Source organism: Mustelus asterias, chromosome 3 (genome assembly GCF_964213995.1).
Source record: "Mustelus asterias chromosome 3, sMusAst1.hap1.1, whole genome shotgun sequence".
Lineage (NCBI taxonomy): Eukaryota > Metazoa > Chordata > Chondrichthyes > Carcharhiniformes > Triakidae > Mustelus > Mustelus asterias.
The window spans coordinates 124551794-124569938 of NC_135803.1; the positions used below are offsets into that span (position 1 = coordinate 124551794).

The 18145-nt window shown below is 41.0% G+C and overlaps 1 protein-coding gene across 8 annotated transcripts in view; it reads left to right on the forward strand.

The window, feature by feature from the left end:
- fhit (fragile histidine triad diadenosine triphosphatase) overlaps positions 1 to 18145 on the forward strand; it is a 1076873-nt gene that overhangs the window by 7708 nt on the left and 1051020 nt on the right. For 2 of the 8 annotated variants that reach the window (XM_078209535.1, XM_078209538.1), the window contains exon 2: positions 10904 to 11069. The exons of the other annotated variants lie outside the window; for them this stretch is intronic. The gene's annotated coding sequence lies outside the window, so the exon portion shown is untranslated. The remainder of the gene's footprint in view (positions 1 to 10903; positions 11070 to 18145) is intronic. 8 annotated transcript variants of the gene reach the window in all.

Genomic DNA, 18145 nt, shown 5'->3' on the forward strand with positions numbered 1-18145 from the left:
TAAAGGGCATGCCGGAATAGAGATCCTGATTGTTTATGTACACAAATCTTAAAAGGAGCAGGACAAGTTGCGAAGGATGTAAAAAAAAAAATGGGATCCTTGACTTTGTTAATAGAGAAGAGAAGGTTAAGAGGATATTTAATAGAGGTATACAAAACAGTGACCAGTTCTGATAAGAGTAAACAATGAGAATAAATTTCCAATGGCAGAAGGGTCGATAACCAGGGGACATAGATTAAAGGTAATTGCCAAGAAGAACCATGGGTGACATAAAGGACCATTTTTTAATCAGTGAGTTGTTCTAACCTGGAATACACTGCCTGAAAGGATTATGGGAACAGACTGAAAAGTGACTTCCCTGCCATTCTGTTCCCCTCTACCTCCTTTTCCCCTCCTTTGCTCTCCACTCTCTTCCCCCTGACACAGAAAGAGCAGGAATGCTCTTCCAAGCAAACCGGACCTTGAGATTGGAAGACGCACCCATCACCAAAATCTTTGTACGTATCAGACCTAATGCTTCCTGCATAATCAGAATGCATCCTGGCGTTATCCTACTCCTGGAGGGGGAGTGGTGGAGGAAAGGGGTAAAAATTATTGTTCAGCCAGTTTCCACCAGGCAGTGCATTCCAGATTACTTGCTGTGTAAAAAAAAATGTTTCCTGCTGTCTCCTCTGGTTCTTTTGGCAGTCAACCTCTGTGGCTTATGCCACTGGATATTTATTTTCCTTGTTAACTCTTATCAAAATTGTTCATGATTTTGCACACCTCTACCAAATCTCTTAACTTCTACTCTATTCATAAAGCCAAGCATCCTATCTGCTATTGAACTGTACACACTTCTCCCTATGCAATCTCCCACCCATCCGCCACATGATCAGAGCTTGCTTCTTTCCACACCTTCCCCTACCACCCCTTTCAGAGCTGATCCTACCCCAAATGAACTATTACCCCCACTCAATCCCCTCCTAAACCAGCTCCCAATTTCTCTCCAATATCTTGCAATAAGCTGTCCCTTCAAACTATAATACACCCCTGAACAAAAGGAAACCTTCTAAGCTTCGCCCTCATCTGGATGGGGTCACTGTCTGTGTAGAGTCTGCACGTTCTCCCCGTGTCTGCGTGGGTTTCCTCCAGGTGCTCCAGTTTCCTCCCACATCCGAAAGACATGCTGGTTAGGTGCATTGGCCATACTAAATTCTCCCTCAGTGTACAGGCCCTGGAATGTGGTGACGAGGGGATTTTCACAGTAACTTCATTGCAGTGTTAACGTGAGCTTACTTGTGACACTAATGAATAAACTTTAACTTTAAAAGAAATTGTCATTGAAAATCTCACTCTTCAAGAGGGACATGTTAACCGGGAGTGTCTTGGAGGGAGGTGTTGACCCGTTAGAGAAAATCTCCATTACAAGGGAGGAAGTGTTAGGTTTTTTAGGGAACATTAAAACTGACAAAGCCCCAGGGCCTGATGGCATCTATCCTAGACTGCTCAGGGAGACGAGAGTTGAAATTGCTGGGCCTCCGACGGAAATCTTTGTCGCTTCTTTGGACTCAGGTGAGGTCCCTGAGGATTGGAGGATAGCGAATGTGGTCCCGTTGTTTAAGAAGGGTAGCAGGGATAACCCGGGAAATTATAGGCCAGTGAGCTTGACGTCCGTGGTAGGGAAGTTGTTGGAGAAGATTCTTAGAGACAGGATGTATGTGCATTTAGAACGGAACAATCTCATTAATGACAGACAGCATGGTTTTGTAAGAGGGAGGTCGTGCCTTACAAATTTGGTGGAGTTTTTTGAGGAAGTGACAAAAACGGTTGACGAAGGAAGGGCCGTGGATGTCGTCTATATGGATTTCAGTAAGGCACTTGACAAAGTCCCACATGGCAGGTTGGTTAAGAAGGTTAAAGCTCATGGGATACAAGGAGAAGTGGCTAGATGGTTGGAGAACTGGCTTGGCCATAGGAGACAGAGGGTAGCAGTCGAAGGGTCTTTTTCCGGCTGGAGGTCTGTGACCAGTGGTGTTCCGCAGGGCTCTGTACTGGGATGTCTGCTATTTGTGATATATATAAATGATTTGGAAGAAGGTGTAACTGGTGTTATCAGCAAGTTTGCGGATGACACAAAGATGGCTGGACTTGCGGATAGTGATGAGCATTGTCGGGCAATATAGCAGGATATAGATAGGCTGGAAAATTGGGCAGAGAGGTGGCAGATGGAATTTAATCCAGATAAATGCGAAGTGATGCATTTTGGAAGAAATAATGTCGGGAGGAGTTATACAATAAATGGCAGAGCCATCAAGAGTCTAGCAACACAGAGAGACCTAGGTGTGCAAGTCCAGAAATCCTTGAAGGTGGCAACACAGGTGGAGAAAGTGGTGAAGAAGGCATATGGTATGCTTGCCTTTATAGGACGGGGTATAGAGTATAAAAGCTGGAGTCTGATGATGCAGCTGTATAGAACGCTGGTTAGGCCACATTTGGAGTACTGCGTCCAGTTCTGGTCGCCGCACTGCCAGAAGGACGTGGAGGCTTTAGAGAGAGTGCAGAGAAGGTTTACTAGGATGTTGCCTGGTATGGAGGGTTTTAACTATGAGGAGAGATTGGGTAAACTGGGGTTGTTCTCCCTGGAAAGACGGAGAATGAGGGGCGATCTAATAGAGGTGTACAAGATTATGAAGGGGATAGATAGGGTGAACGGTGGGAAGCTTTTTCCCAGATCAGAAGTGACGATCACGAGGGGTCACGGGCTCAAGGTGAGAGGGGTGAAGTATAACTCAGATATTAGAGGGATGTTTTTTACACAGAGGGTGATGGGGGTCTGGAATGTGCTGCCAAGTAGGGTGGTGGAGGCAGACACGCTGGCATCGTTTAAGACTTACCTGGATAGTCACATGAGCAGCCTGGGAATGGAGGGATACAAACGATTGGTCTAGTTGGACCGAGGAGCGGCACAGGCTTGGAGGGCCGAAGGGCCTGTTTCCTGTGCTGTACTGTTCTTTGTTCTTTGTTCTTTAAACTCTTCTGATGCCTGTGTGACCTGATTCTGGCAAGAACTGTGCCACATAATTTTCATTGGAATTTGCCCCAAATGCATTGTTAGTGTAACAATAGGAAAGGCAGGCATGCAGCATCACTGATCCTCAATATATATAAATTAAAACCATTCAGGAGTTGATGGGTGGATTGCAGAAGTGGTCAAAATGCATAAGGGAGTTGAGGGTGGGCAATTGATTTGCAAGCGGAAAACTGATAGAAACTGATTCTGCCCCGTGTTGCTGTCATAAAAAAGAGCTCTTGATCATGTGATGGAACAACATAAAAATGTATGAAATTAGGGGGCTTAATATTGTGCTTTTGAGTCAGGTATAGCAAAAGCACGTACAAAGTAAAGCATCCTCAACCCAAACAATATGTTGTAATCCTTGCGCTGAAATGTATTTTGTTCCATTTACCAAACCAACTGTTCTTATGGCATCTGAGACAGTGATTTGGAATTTAGTGCTGTGAGATAGGCTGTTTGTATTTTGAATTGATTCATTGTGAACCAATTTATTTTGTAGAGGACCTTTTTCAGTTGTCGAGGAGAGAAGTCTTTAATCTCAACAGTTGAGATTTTATATTTGAATTTGGGTCTCAAGTGAAAAGACAAAGTATTAAACCATTATGCTGTTGGAAAGAGTGTTGATAATAAATAATTATGGTCAAGTATTTTGCACATCTAGATATTGTCACATGTATCAAGAGCTTTTCTCAGATAGACTCTTTGTTGATCTAGCTGAAAATAGGTTTCAGACATTCAGCAGTCACCTTGCAGTTGATTGCTTAAGTGTCCTGATGTATCATAATTTCTATGCACATGGAGCACACCAGGATGATAGGGAGTGGGATAGCTTGATCTTGGTTTCAGATAAAGCTCGGCACAACATCGTGGGCCGAAGGGCCTGTTCTGTGCTGTACTGTTCTATGTTCTATAATTATGGTAACAGTATTTTCCTCAGAGTCCTTTAAATTTGTTGCCATTTATTAAGAATATATTTTGCAATTCAAGTGAAATGTATTTACCACAGAAATGGCCTAATGTATATGTTGTTTTGTTTATTGGTTCTATACCTGAGCCAATGGTTTCCCCCATGTCCATTATCAATTGCCCACCAGACTTCACATAACAATCCTGAAACTCATTGCTGGCTTTGTCATATCCAGGTAACACCTAATCATCTTCACTATCTTAAGATACACTCTGTCAACCTCAATTATCAAAAATAATCCACATCCCTTTCTACATCAAATCATATTCCTTTCAACAATCTTCTCAACAATCTGAGTTTCCCTCCCTGCTTGAAGTAGAAATGGTGTTACTTTCAAGCCCATATTGGACCACATTCTACTCCACACGTGTCTCTTCTTTATCTTCCATTCTTTCAACTCTGGCCGACTGTACTTTGCTGTCTTCCACTTGCTTTGTCAATGGCAGTAGAAGCTTCAGGGCTCTCACAATCAGATAGGAATTCTCTACTCACTCCCATGCATTTTTCCACATCTTTAAAATCCTCCTTGAAAATAGCTTTAATGTATTATAGACAATTGTTCCCTGTTCAACTGAAAAAACTTCAAGGATTGACCTTGCAAGTGTAAAAGAGAGGCTAGAAGGAAAGTAAATCCCTGAGATCAAATGGGTTGATGCAAGTCAGCAATTGTCAGATTGCTTTACAAAAAGAAATGCTTGTACAAAGAAACTATTGGAGCTCCGAGAAGAGGAATGTCTTATATTGTGATATGGTGTACAGGATATGGAAAATCATTTTTTTTTCTCTTGCTCTTTTCTGCAGTTTATTTCAAAATATTGCTTTTTGTGTTATAACATTGAAAGAAAAGTTTTGTTAACATTAACAATATAAAAATGGAGAGCATTAATTGATTAATTTTCTTGAGTACATAAAAAGAGAATCTTTTAGTTGTTCCCTTTTGACATTTTGGTTTTTGTTACATTGTCCCACCAGGAGATGCCACCCCTTCGTTATTTATTTTTGTTTATTAAAAAAGTAGAAAGAGATACTTCTGGGGCATTAGGTGTTAGTTAGAGAAGAGGCAGACATTTGTCATGTTGCATTCTGTAAGTAAATTTAGTATGAAGTAAAGGATTAGTATCTGATTTCCTGCTTAATCATCTGGTTGTCAAAAGTTCAACTTTTGAAGTTGAAGTAGGTTCTATTAGTGATGGAGTGGACATATGGTCAGAGGCTCACCTCTGCTCAAGTACAACACCAAGGTTGCAAATGGTTTGGTTCAGCCTCAGTTAGTTGCCAAGAAGAGGGGTAGAGTCAATGGCGAGAAAACACAGTGAGAACACTGGATGTAATGGTTTTTGTTGACCAAGTATTTAGTTGGAGGAAATTCCTGCTTGTCGGACAAGCTGTTTTACAATTTGGAGGCATTTGCAGGACTTTGAGTTGACAGCAGGGATGTTGGTTGAGGGGAGTGATGTTGTGTCTGGGGAGCGATGAAGTTGTGAAGAGGGATGGGTGTAAGGTAGCGCTGACATGGACAGCATACATGCAGAATCTTGTGTTTACTGATGAAATCACCAAAGGCTAGCATGTAGGGTTAGGACCTTCTAACGCCCTCCCTAACAGCACTGTGGATGTACTTGCACTACATGGACTGCTGCAGTTCTAGAAGGCAGCACACCAACCTCTCCGGACAATTAGGGTTGGGCAATAAAATCTGGCCTTACCAGTGATGCTCGCATATCATGAATGAATCAAGAAAAAGTTGAGATACAGGAGGGGGCCAACGGCAGATCCTTGTGAACTCCAGAGGTAATATACTGGAGTTGAAAGCAAATCCATTGCAAGTAATTCTCTGACTACAATTGGACAGGTAAGAACGGAACTATGTAAGTACAGCCCCATCCATAGAGACGGCCAAAGACGGCTCGAGGCGAATGGTGTGGTCAAAGCCCATAGGTAGATTGATAAGAATCACAAGGAATAATATATTGTGTTCATAGTCACATGGATGTCAGTTGTTTCTTTGATAAGGGCCCTTTCAGTATTGTGGCAGGGTAGAAACTTGACATGAGCCTTTCAAACATGGAATTGTGGGAACGGTTTATGGATTTGGAAGGACTTTGGAGAGGAAAGGAGGTAGGAGGTGAAATGGTGGTTTGGAAGGAGAGAGGGGTTGAATTGGGTTTTTTGAGATATCAAATGTGTTTACAAAATTGCATGATGTAACTGGAAAATGCAAGATGATCTTAGATAACTGAACAGATGTACATTGCAAGAACACCTCTTTTATTTTTAAACTCTTGTAAGACACAAGAATATACCAAAGGGATGAAAGCCGCTCCATCAATAACTATTTCTGAAAGTCAAAATAGTCACAAAATACAAAACCCTGGTCTCAGAGTTTCATTGAAGAAGCACCTGAATACAGTATTCATAAGATGAGGTTAAATGGGCCGATAGGATGTTTTTACCTGACCACATCCTATGTGCATCCTCATAACTGTATTTGATAATTAGATGAGTTTTCTCAAGAATCCTAGAGTACAAAAGCCACAACACCATAATAAAACTTGACTTTATGCTGCAGTAATACAAAGAAACATGTGGAAAAATTGGGTCTGTATTTCTAATATAATGATGTAGATTTCAGGCAATATAATGGAAGTGTTTAACATTATAAAGTAATGGGGCAGGCATTTTCTTCTTGTCGTTCAGGATTAAGTTTAAGCTGTGGCATTCATTTCCAAAGGATCATTAAGGAAGATCTATGGTAATATTCAAAATCAGATAAGTTGATGAAGGAAAAAGGTCAAAGGAATATAGAAAGAGGACAGGTAAGCATAATTAAAGCTCTTTCCTGGTGTGTAGGGTAGATTCTGACTGACTGACTGACTGGTGGGGCCAATTGCCCTGCTTATGCTTTGTATTTCTGTATCTTCTAATTTCCTTCTATATGTTTTGGTTAGTACAGCCATCATCTAGAGTGCCAGTTATGACTCAACCACTGGAGGGTTTTTCCCTTGACACCCCATGACATCAATTTTACTGAGGTTCCTTGGTACTCAGACAAATAATGTTTTGATGTTGAGGGCAGCTCATCTCTCTTCTAACATTCACATGCTCAAGTCCATAATTTGATCAATGCCAAGAATGGACCCAGACTTGAGTGGTTCCAACAGAATTCAAATGTAGTATTGATGCACAGCTTTTTGTGTCTATGTTGCTGGAAGGTACAATTAATAACTCAGTTATTGGTGCAACTTGGGATGGGCAAAAAATGCTGGCCTAGCCAACGACACCCACATTCCATAAATGAACGCTAAAAAGTTATGTTGCAGTTTTGTTGTGCAGTTCTTGAGCACTACATCTGGAATGTTGTCAGTGCTTGCAATCTTTTAGAATACAGTGTGCTTAACTGCTTCTTAAAGCACATGGAGTGGAATTAGCTAGATATTGGCATTCATATGCATGAAGTTTGAATGATATTCTTCACGTGGCTCTTATAGCTAAAAATGTATGCAATCATTTGTATTTTCTCTTTGCATGCCTGATTCTGCCACAATTGAGGATGGAGATGTTCATAGACCCTCTCTTTGTTCGTTGCCTTATGCTTTACCACCATTCTTGGCTGAACATAGTATAACTACATAAATTTGCTTTGATTGATTGATTGTGGCACTTTTTAGCTTTGTCTATAGCCTGCTACCTCTTGTGTTTCACAGTAGATATTCCTGTGCTACATCTTCAATAGGTTGGTGCCACACACCTTCTATATTCCTGTACCATCAAGGGGATAAGGCCATGGGATTATAGTTTGTGATCGTATACAGGTCTGGCCCACAACATCTTGCGGGTGCCCAGTTTTGGGCTTATAGATCTGTTACCCAGCATGTAGCAGTGTCACACTATGGGGGCAATTCTCTGGCCTTTCTGCACCTTTAGTAGGTCCTGGAAAATAGCGTGCGGACCTAAAAATCGGTTTTGCACTTGGCGCCAGTTTGCATTCCCCCAACCTCTTTCTAATGGTGCGGACCGGATCGTGCCCAGAAAAGGCACAAGGCCAGTTCGAATATTTAAAGTAGTATTTAAATATGCATAGCTTGTTCGAATCCCAGCACACGGAATTCTCCAGCCTTCAGGCGAAGTGCAATAATGGCGAGAATCACTGCTGCTCTCCACGAATGGATACTGACCACGATGGTCATGACGGGGGCTCAGAGACTATTGAAGTCTCCAGTGGTCGGGCAGTGCCCATAAGACAGTGCCCATCATGCAGTGCCCACCTGACACACTGGTTGTGCCTGGCAGTGGTCAGCGGACAGCCTGGCAGTGGCTGCCGGCCAGTCCGGTGGTGCCAGTTGTGGGGAGGGGGGGGGGTGTGCATGGTGGTTTGTGCATGTCAGGAGTCTTGCTGGCGGGGGGGGGAACATGTGTCAGCCACCGATGACGGGAGGGTATGTCCCAATGTCTGTGGGAGGAAGGGGGTCTCCCAGTGCACTGAGAGATCAGGGCATCCTTATAAAACGGCACACAAGTGTTCACCCTTAAGAATCGCCCCCCCCCCTCCCCTCCCCCAGCCCCCGTTCCGGCGTGAAACTCCCTACTCTTCAAAAGGTGACTGTGTGTGGTGGGAGGATTGCAGTGTGGAGCTCACCTGAGAGACTGACGTGGATCACTCCATTATTCTTGCCATCATCGCACTTCAAATTTTTTTGAGAGAATTCCGCCCTATGTGATCGAGCACGTTCTCATTGTGAAGATGAAGCTTTGTCTTCACATGGACTTTGCAGTGGTCAGTCCTGCCAATGCTATTACATGTCTGCACCAGTCAGGGTGATGGCATTTAGTCAATCACTCCCTTGTGTTCATTTTTCTTACAATTTGGACCGTCTGTTCTGCAATCAATGTTTAGGATCAATGTTGAAAATTCTTGGTGAGTCTCTCAACTATATCCTAATGTGCTCGCTGAGACAGATCATACCAAGGGATCCTAATGGAATAGTTGGACGATAGTTACAACTGTGATTATCCAGCTGTTGCTTGACCAACTGGTGTGAAAGTTTGGAGAATGTTTCCAGTTTCTTTGTGCTAATCTAATGACTTTAGGGGTGCCTTAAGAGTCAACTGCATATTGTGGAATTGGAACAATGTGTAGACCTGTCCAAACAAGAATGGGAGGTTTCCTTCCCTGAAGGGCATTTTTGAACCAGTTGCATTTTACAATAATCTGGAAGCTTTCGCCTACAAATTACCAGATTTATTAAATTCAGTTCCACAAGTATTTATTTATTAGTCATAAGTAGGCTTACATTGACAGTGCAATGAAGTTACTGTGAAAATCCCCTAGTTGTTAAACTGTGGTTTAATCTTATGACTTCTGGGTTGCTCATCCTGTACTGCATCAATTTACCTTTCGGTTCTTTATAAGAACAATTTAGTTGCAAGTTAAAGTTTGCATCACTATCCATGGAATAACTATGACTGTCCCACTATAAATAATGTTTCATAAATAACTCCTCTGTATCAATATCACAGAAATAATTTCTTCTGTGTCCAGGCTTGTTTGGCAATTTATTCCCTTTCATTAGATACAACCAATATTTAAGGACATTTAAATGAAATTTTTATTGTTTATTTTAGAAGCTCAGTTTTAAACTGTTTTTCGAGTTTATTTGTTGCATCAAAATCCAGGAGAAAACTGGAGGAAAAGATTAGAACCCAAAAAACAGTAAATTCAGAGCACATTCATAAAAATATATTTTTGTTTCGAATATGGACATAAACAAATCAAATACAGTTAAATTAAATGATAAGTCATAATTATTTACAAACCAACAATGAGAGCAAACAGAAAAGTGTGAAAAGTAAATCCACCACAAGATATCCATCTATAATCTCGGCAGTTAAATTACCAGCATGATTTGATTGATTATATTTTGATCGCATATTGCTTTCTTCCTTTCAACTATGCCTCTGTTTATTTCAAAGGTGTCTATCTGTACTTGAAATTCCATTGTCCAAGTTAATAAGCATCAATCTCAGACACTAACAGCTGTTATAATGGGAATTGTTTTGGCTTTAATATTGTTGTAAAGTTATTTTTGAACTAGTTCTTTGTAGCATTATCAAAAATTTCAGTGGTGGAAATCAGTTAAAAAGGCACCTGTAAAGATTTCAAATATTGTGTTTTGGGATGCTGGTTGATAAAATGTGCAGCTTTATTTTCTGTATGGATGCTTTATAATGATGGAAGCAGCAGCACAGTAAAATGAACAATCTCTTTCATGCCTTTGTAATTACAAAACTTTGTAAAATTTATTTTGAAATGCCATCACACAATTCCCATTGCTCTCAGCCAAAACTGTAATATAATGAATGATCTTAGCTTTCTGTGAATATTTAGAGTATCTCACCTAATTAGCACCATGGTATTAATGAATATTAATAGTTGAGATCAAAATGGTTTGCAGAAATCAAAGCAGAACAACTATTTAAAGATAATAACATATGGTAAGAGTGCACGGATGTTAGGTAGAGTCTCTGCAGGTAGATGTGTACCCTCATCATAATCTGCATTTATTGTTAAAATTCCTTTGTGTATCTCAGTAGATGAATGCTTTATATCCAAAATGTCAAAACGTGAAAGCATGATTTGTCAAATTGCCCAGGAATCCTAAATGTCTTAAAGGAATATATCTGTTCAATAATGCACATCTCCCAGGTAATTGATACTCCTAAATATTTTCTGGAACCTCAATTGGACCAAGATTTGGTTACATTTTATATTACCATCTTGCAACTGGAATGTATAACATTCTTGAAGTCATGCCTGTGATCTGTGAAGTTGTGGATTCCTTGAGTTTGATATTAACACCCCTATGACTTTTTATTTAAAGTGGCCGGTATTGAAGTTTGAGTGGAGAAGCCGGACACTTCATTACCATGTTTAAATTGGGATCCGACAGCAAAATTAGGAGCCTGAGTTAAAATGAACTGCACAATTTTCCCCAGGATCGAGAAATCTGGCAGTGAAAGGGAAGTGGGAACTGCTAGTTTCACAAGGTAAATGCTTTTTCAGCACGCCCTCTTGGGCAGGAGGAGCAGAATCTCCTCCTGTTGATTGTGACCCTCCTCCTCCCATTTGTCCCCAGCCCCAATGTTTACCCCCCTCCCTCCTGCTGAGTGGCATCTGTTGCATCCCCTGGCTGCTGGGGATCATCCCCATGGGTTTTCATTTTCAGTGCCCTGTTTACATATCAAAGTATCCCATATGTTTCCCTGATTGCCCTATCAGTTTGGCCTGCTACCTTCAGAGATTCATGAATATGCACCCTCAGGTGCCTCTACTCACTCACCATTTAGATTATAATACCTCTCCATGATATTTTTCAACCATATCACTTCACATTTATTTGTTTTAAATATATGCCATGTTTCTGCCTACATCACCAATTTATGCCCTCTTGAAATCTCTTGGGATCCTACATTGCCAAGTTCTTCCAAATCTTAATCAAATCCCAGTAGGCAAAGTTTACCTTTTTCCTGGTAGTGTGACAACTGCAGCTTTCTTTTCCACATGCTTTATGTCCTTAGGGGATTACATGAATGCTTCAAAACCACATACATGCATTGTCATCTTTACATTATTTAGTTTACAGCTTATTTCTGAAAACTACATTCTTCTCCATTCCCAACTGAGTTCAACCATCATTCTCAATGATCTGTTAGTCGGCAGAGATAAACCATGACATATTCCTTGTTATGTAATGCATTGTCATATTGTTACCATTACTTCTTCCTTTGATCTGGTATCATCTTGTGATGAATCGGATAAAATTCCAGTCCATTTGGTTTGAATCAGCATGGGGTCAATCTGACCTATATAAATGCAGTTTCTTTCTGTCTTCTTTATTATTTTGACTCGTGCTGAGTTTAAGTAGTTAATTTCACTTCCCAGTATTTTTTGCAGCTCATACATTACATAGACATTGTTATTCATTACAAGGTGCTTGCACACTGTGAAGTAATGATATCTATTAAAACATACATGAAAACAAGTAGAAACAGCCATTTGTTAAACGTGAGAAAATACTCTGGATGCTCAAAATCTAAAATAATTCTTTTCCGTTTTTATAAAACACCAAGACTTGGTTTTAGAGCATAGCATTATAAAGTTTGCAGATGATACAAAACTTGGCATTAGAGTAGATGGTAATGAGGATAGTTTTAAGCTTCAGGATACCATAGTGAGAATTGTGAAATGTGTTGAAGCATGGCATTTGGAACTTAATCTGGACTAATATGAAGTAATGCACTTTGGAAAGACAATATATTGTAAATGGCGTGATTTTGAAAGTATTGATAAGTAGAGAGATCCTTCGTATATGTGTCCATACTCACAAATCCTTAAAGCTGGCAGGGCAAGTTGAGAAAGTGGTTAAAAGAGCATAGAATGGCACAGAATGTAAAAACAGAGCACGCTAGAACTTCATAAATAATTGGGTAAACCTCAGCTGGAGTACTGTAGACAGTTTTGGACACCATTGTTTAGGAAAAATATAAAAGACATGAGAAAGGGTACAATGAGGTCTATCAGGATGATCTCAAGGATGAGTTCAGACATTCAGTCATGAGGAGAGAGGGGTTATCTGGGAATGTTCTCCTCAGAAGAGAGAGGCTTTGTGGAAGATTTCAAGATGGTGAAAGGCTTTGATAGGATAGATGGAGAAAAACTATTTTCAATGAGTGGGTCAATAACCAGAGTTTAAGGCTTTAAAATCATATGCAATATATCTAGAGGGAGGTGAGAAATTTTGCACTGTAGAGTTGTCAGGACCTGGAATGCTAAATGTCCCCAAAAATGTGGTGGAAGCTGATTTCATAAATAATTTTAAAAGGAAGTTAGACAGGTACTTGAGGATGATGAGCTTTAAGGTGTTATGGACAGAAAACTGGAGTGTTCGACTAAGTATTATTGCTCTTTCAAAAAGCCAACACAGGCGTGATCAGTTGAATGGCCTCCTGACATTGTAGATTTCTATAATTCTGCTCAGCAGATCAAGTACTATATGCGGAAAGAGAAAGTTTTCTAATGTTTCAGGTCAATTCTCTTTCAGCAGAACTGGAAAACTTTAGAGATTTAACAGTTTATAAACAAGTACAGAGGCAAGGAAAATGTGAGTCAAGGACAAAAGAGCAAGAAGATCTGTGATCAGGTGGAAAGCAGAAGTGGTCAAATGATGAAATAGATTATTGTGCAAGGCAATGATATTGGGGTGATAGTGAGATCGGTAAAGAAACAAAAGATTGATTCAGAAAAGGTGGAAGTAGTTAGAGCAAGACCATTAACAGTTCTGATGAATTCAGGTTAACTTTTTTTCTCTCTCCACAAGTGCTGTCTGACCTGTCAAGTATACCTTGCATTTTCTGTTTTATTTCAGATTTCTAGCATCCACAGTAATTTGATTTTGCATTATCAGCACTGGTTGTCTGAGAATATTGGAAAGGCGGTTACAATGTTGATCTTGGGTAGCTTGAACGTGCTTGATTGGACAACAAGGTGCTGATCCTTGAGTTTCCATTGAGCTAGTGGTGTTACTTCTGGCTATAGAGAGTTTTGTTACTGTTTGAGGAATATGCAAACCAAAACTGAATTTAGGACACTCAAGAATGTTTCTCTAATAGTCTGGAGTAAAAAATACATGTATTTATGTATCATATTTTCTTGTCCCATACTGTAGTTGGTGTGTGAGCAAATGCATAAACTATTTTGGACGCAGGAAGTTTCCACAAACCACAGCAAAATGAATTACCATTTATTGATTCTAGTGGGAACACTGTGGGTCGGACACAGGAGAGCTCCATACTCCATTTCTTGATTTTTAAATTTAATCAGTTCAGTGCCTCATCCAAAGAATGTTCGCTCTGATCCAACTTTGGAACTGTGTGACCATTCCCTCGTTGTCAAAGTCAAAATCCTGGCACATGCTACTTAACAACATGAAGGGATCATTTTTACTCCACAAACTACAGTGGTTCAAGAATGGAACTAAGGACGGGCAAGTATTGTCCTTGCCAGCAACACCCACATCCTGAAAATGAGCTTTATAAAATAATACAGCACTAGGGTAGTACTGCAGTGGTGCCTGGATCCAAAATATGGCTTTATTTCCTCGTATGCAGTGGGGTTTAAATTCATGATTTTGTGTCTCGGAACTGAGAGCACTTCCAAGTAAGCCAAACAAAAGTGAAACTCTCTTTAACTTCAATTCAATAATAAATATATATATATTTGTATTAAAACATGTTTGAAGGGAACTCCAGTTCTCATGGGAGATTTTAACCTGCATATTGATTGGACAAAGCAAACTAGCAAAGGTGGCATAGAAGAAGGATTTGTGGAGTGCATCAGGGATTGCTTTTTAGAGTATACGTTGTGCAATCTACTCGGGAATAGGCTATTTTTGATTTTGTTTTGTGTAATGTGGAAGGATTAATAAGGGATCTTGTGGTTAAAGAACACCTAACGGGTAGTGACCACAATATGATAGAATTACAGATACAGCTCGAGGGTGAATGCCATAGGTCCATAACCAGTGTGTTCAACTTAAATAATGGCAATTTTAATGGTATGAGGGAGGAATTGTCTGATGTGAACTGGTAAACAAGCTAAGATACAGGTCAGCATTGGCCAGATATTCAAACAGCTGGACCAAAATGCTCAGCAGTTTATCCCAATCAAAAAGAGGAATTCCACAAGAAAGAAGCAAAATCCATGGTTGACAATGTTGAATTGAAGCAGGATATACAAAGTGGCAAGGGGTAGTGGTAGGTCAGAGAGCTCATAAGAAGGGAGAAAATGAATTTTGAGAGAAAACTTGCATGCAGCATTAAAACAAACAGTAAGAGTTTTTATGGATGTATAAATAGGAAGTAGGCAGCTAAGGTAAATATGGGACCTTGGCTGAACGAGGCAGGTGAGTTGATAACAGCAAACAAAGAAATGGTGGATAGGCAAAATACATTTTTTGCATCAGTCTTCACCATGGAAGACATTGCAAATATCCCAAGGTTATTAGATGGACTGATTTCAAATAACTTACAAAAATCCCAATCACAAGGGGAAATTCAAGGGGCTAAAGGTGGACAAGTCGCAAGGACCCAATGAACTGCATGTTATGGTTTTAATGGAAGTGGCTGCAAAGACAATGGACCCATTGGTTGAAATTTTTCATAACTTGCTAAGTTCTGGGAGGGTACCAGAAGATTGGAAAACAGCCAATGTGACTTGTTCCTTGTTCAAAAAGGAAGAAAGGCAGTCGGCAGGGAATGATAGGCCACGGGTTTAACATCTATTATTGGCAAGTTGCTGGCGTCAATAAAGGGGAAATAGCTAATCATTTAGGAAAGCTGAATGTAATCAAACCTAGTCAATAAGGTTTTATGAAAGGTAAGTTATGTTTGACAAATTTACTCGAATTCTTTGAGGATGTAGCAGGGAGAGTAGATGGAGGGGAACCTGTAGATGTAGTGTATTCAGATTTCCAAAAGGCATTTGACAATGCGCCGCATAAAAGGCTGGTACAAAGAACAAAGAAAATTACAGCACAGGAACAGGCCCTTCGGCCCTCCAAGCCTGCACCGACCATGCTGCCCGACTTAACAAAAACCCCCTATGCTTCCGGGGACCATATCCCTCTATTCCCATCTCATTCATGTACTTGCCAAGATGCCCCTTAAAAGTCATTACCGTATCTGCTTCCACTACCTCCCCCGGCAACGAGTTCCAGACACCCACCACTCTGTGTAAAAAATCTGCCTCGTACATCTCTTTTAAAACTTGTCCCTCGCACCTTAAACCTATGCCCCCTAGTAATTGACTCTTCCACCTTGGGAAAAAGCTTCTGACTATCCACTCTGTCCATGCCTCTCATAATCTTGTAGACTTCTATCAGGTCTCCCCTCAACCTCCGTCGCTCCAGTGAGAACAAACCAAGTTTCTCCAACCTCTCCTCATAGCTAATGCCCTCCATACCAGGCAACATCCTGGTAAATCTTTTCTGTACCCTCTCCAAAGCCTCCACATCCTTCTGGTAGTGTGGCAACCAGAATTGAACACTATATGGTTCTATAAAGCGTCAACATGACTTGCCAATTTTTAAACTCAATACCCCGGCCGATGAAGGCAAGCATGCCGTATGCCTTCTTGACTACCTTCTCCACCTGCATTGCCACTTTCAGTGACCTGTGTACCTGTATACCCAGATCCTTTTGCCTATCAATATTCCTAAGGGTTCTGTCATTTACTGTATATTTCCTATCTGTATTAGACCTTCCAAAATACATTACCTCACATTTGTCTGGATTAAACTCCATCTGCCATCTCTCCGCCCAAGTCTCCAACTGATCTGTATCCTGCTGTATCCTCTGATGGTCCTCATCGCTCTCCGCAAATCCACCAACCTTTGTGTCGTCCGCAAACTGACTCATCAATCCAGTTACATTATCCTCCAAATCATTTATATATATTACAAACAGCAAAGGTCCCAACACTGATCCCTAAGGAACACCACTTGTCACAGCCCTCCATTCAGAAACACACCCTTCCATTGCTACCCTCTGTCTTCTTTGACCGAGCCAGTTTTGTATCCACCTTGCCAGCTCACCTCTGATCCCATGCGACTTCACCTCCTGCACCAGTCTACCATGAGGGACCCTGTCAAAGGCCTTACTGAAGTCCATGTAGACAACATCCACTGCCCTACCCTCATCAATCATCTTCGTCACTTCCTCGAAAAACTCTATCAAGTTCGTGAGACACGACCTCCCCTTCACAAAACCATGTTGCCTCTCACTAATACGTTCACTTATTTCCAAGTGGGAATAAATCCTGTCTCAAAGAATCCTCTCCAATAATTTCCCGACCACTGATGTAAGGCTCACCGGCCTGTAATTACCTGGATTATTCTCGCTACCCTTTTTAAACAAAGAAACAACATTGGCTATTCTCCAATCCTCTGGGACCTCCCCTGTAGCCAGTGAGGATACAAAGATTTCTCTCAAGGCCCCAGCAATTTCCTCTCTTGCCTCTCTCAGTATTCTGGGGTATACCCCATCAGGCCCTGGTGACTTGCCTACCTTGATGTTTCTCAAGAACTCCAATACCTCCTCCTTTTTGATCTCAACATGACTCAAACTATCTATACATCCTTTCCCAGACTCATCATCCACCAAGTCCTTCTCTTTGGTGAATACTGACGCAAAGTACTCATTTAATACCTCGCCCATTTCCTCTGGCTCCACACATAGATTCCCTCCCTTGTCCTTGAGTGGGCCAACCCTCTCCCTGGCTACCCTCTTGCTCTTTATATATGTATAAAATGCCTTGGGATTTTCCTTAACCCTGCTGGCCAATGCTTTTTCATGACCCCTTTTAGCTCTTCTTACTCCTTGCTTAAGTTTCTTTCTACTTTCCTTGTATTCCACACTTGCTTTGTGTGTTCCCAGCCTCCTAGCTTTGACAAATGCTTCCTTTTTCTCTTTGACTAGGCTCACAATATCTCTCGTTATCCAAGATTCCCAAAACTTGCCATACTTATCCTTCATCCTTACAAGAATGTGCCGGTCCTGAATCCCTATCAACTTACACTTGAAAGCTTCCCACATGCCAGATGTTGATTTGCCCTCAACATTTGCCCCCGATCTACATTCTTCAGTTGCTGCCTAATATTGTTGTAATTAGCCTTCCCCCAGTTTAGCACCTTAACTTGAGGACTACACTTATCTTTATCCATCAGTACCTTAAAGCTTACTGAATTGTGGTCACTGTCCCCGAACTGCTCCCCTACTGAAACATCGACCACCTGGCTGGGCTCATTCCCCAATACCAGGTCCAGTATGGCCCCTTCCCTAGTTGGACTATCTACATACTGTTTCAGGAAGCCCTCCTGGATGCTCCTTACAAACTCTGCCCCATCCACGCCCTTAGCACTAAGTGAGTCCCAGTCAATACAGGGGAAATTAAAATCTCCCACCACAACAACCCTGTTACTTTTACACCATGCCAAAATCTGCCTACACATCTGTTCCTCAATCTCCCACTGGCAGTTGGGTGGCCTATAGTAAACCCCCAACATTGT